This window comes from Rhagoletis pomonella, unplaced genomic scaffold (genome assembly GCF_013731165.1).
Source record: "Rhagoletis pomonella isolate Grant_MI unplaced genomic scaffold, Rhpom_1.0 Rhpom_scaffold_17663, whole genome shotgun sequence".
NCBI classification, from domain to species: domain Eukaryota; kingdom Metazoa; phylum Arthropoda; class Insecta; order Diptera; family Tephritidae; genus Rhagoletis; species Rhagoletis pomonella.
In genome coordinates, this window is record NW_023476186.1 from 1,107 (window position 1) to 3,068 (window position 1,962).

General features: G+C 38.8%; 1 long non-coding RNA gene across 1 annotated transcript; it reads left to right on the forward strand.

Moving 5' to 3' along the window:
* Nucleotides 1–320: 320 nt before the first annotated feature.
* On the forward strand, nucleotides 321–1,941 carry LOC118757416. The gene is made up of 4 exons (XR_004995214.1): nucleotides 321–576; nucleotides 650–1,178; nucleotides 1,234–1,500; nucleotides 1,560–1,941. It is a non-coding gene; the product is annotated as an uncharacterized LOC118757416 (long non-coding RNA).
* Nucleotides 1,942–1,962: the final 21 nt, after the last annotated feature.

Here is a 1,962-nt window from a genome sequence, read left to right on the forward strand (position 1 = left end):
GCATGTGCGATCGGATAAAGAACAGCCTGCAAAAAGATCGAAAATCAGACAGATTTGCAATGTTATTACGTTTGAAGCGAGCGTCGTTTAAAGTACAAAACTGCGTATCGTCATTCTGCAAAAACGCGTTACTGACTGCTCACACAAGCTCTCGGCTCAATCCTTATCCATTCGTCCTGAAATATACTAGCTAGAAATGCGATTGCTTTATAAAAAAGGGAACCATTTTGAAATATGAGTGTTTTTACGCTTAGAAAATAATTTCTACAACTTCACATACGCGGTTTTGCATTTTACTGATACGCGAATTTGCATTTTGTTGATACGCGGTTTTGCACTTTAAACGACGATATGTTATACTTATGTTATCTTATATAGCGTTTTCTTTTCTACACGAATATGTTGCCATACCGAGGTGCGAAAGTCGTTTAAAGTTGCACTTCGCCCTGTGAATTTGGCACCCTGCTTAAGGTTCAGTGTAGCCCTTCAGACTTACACAGGATCACAAACTGCAGCCCTGAAATGCAATCAGCTGTTTTCTCGAGCGCTAAACGGAGTGCAGCAAAATAGTTACAGGTAATATGAGAATGTTCTGATAGAAAAGTAAAAGCCGAAAATGCTAAACTTTTAAACAACGCTTTTTTTGCAGTATGGACAGAAGGCGAAACAAGACTCTTGCTGGATAAGTACGCTTCCTTTTTTCCGGACGTTGGGATCTTCGAGCAGTTAAAGACAAAGAAGGAAATGTGGATGAAGATTGGCGCTGAGTTCGACGGGAAAAGTTGGAAGCAGTGTGAAGAGAGGTATAAGACCATCTTGAAACGAAAAAAGGCGGCAGTGGAAAACAACAGCAGCTCAGGTGCAAAACGCCAAAAGCTGCAGTTTGAAGAAGAGCTAGAAAAAATTTGCAAACTGGATGATTCCATTGAACCGGCAATAAAACTGAGTAGCCAATGTGTAGTTAATAAAGAGGTCTCACCAAAAGAAAATTAAAGAAAGAAGAAAACGATGCAAGAAACTCTAGTTGAAATTGCTGCTAGGAAAGAGAAAGCCAGGGAGAAGCGACACAAGGAAAGAATTGAGAAAGCTACAAGAATCGAAAGCCTTATGGAAAAATGTTTGACTGAAAGCAAACCAGCTTAAACCTGTGGGTGTGCGCGATATAGTTATAAAATCAGGTTTGAATTGTATATGCTGCTTATTATCCATAAAGTTATAATATATATTTTTTAGCTCTTGGTTTGCAGGCTTCTGCAAATGGATGTAAAATGATTGCAAGTGCCTTTCGTTTCCGGCCGAACGTTTCGCCAAATAACATTTTCACCGGCGCCCTTCGCTCATTTACAACAACTGCCTTTTCTCCATCACCACATCATGTCATTGACGGCCAAATCCACATCACCTTTATACGGCGTGTTCGGAAACACTGCTCTTGCTAGTGGTTCGGATTTCGGAGCAACTTGAACAGCAACAACGGCACCAACAGAACATTCGGTTTAAGTAAGCAAATTCGAATAATAAGCGATTAAATGCTGAAAAATATACACATCTTTCTTCAGCCCTGACAAACCTGTACTTGTACAAACATTCCCCAAGCCATACAAATATACCCACATTGACGTTGCTGCCAGTGATTTTGTATTGCCAGATGAGCCGACCGTTGCACCAATCGTGGCATTGGCAAAAACACATTTATAGATTTAGGCGTATAACTAGCGTTTGCAATTATACGACAGTTGACGATTTATTTATTTCTTTTTAACTTGAATCCATTTTTATAATAATAGGATTCATTCGATAATAATATTATATATATATATATATATATATATATATATATATCACGATTGAAAGAATACAAAGCTTGCGCCGATCTCGCTATTCCTCTACATTTTTTCATGTGCTAAAAATCGTGCTTACCTAAAGGGCTACATGTCCGAAGTTATTGCTACGTGTTCCTAA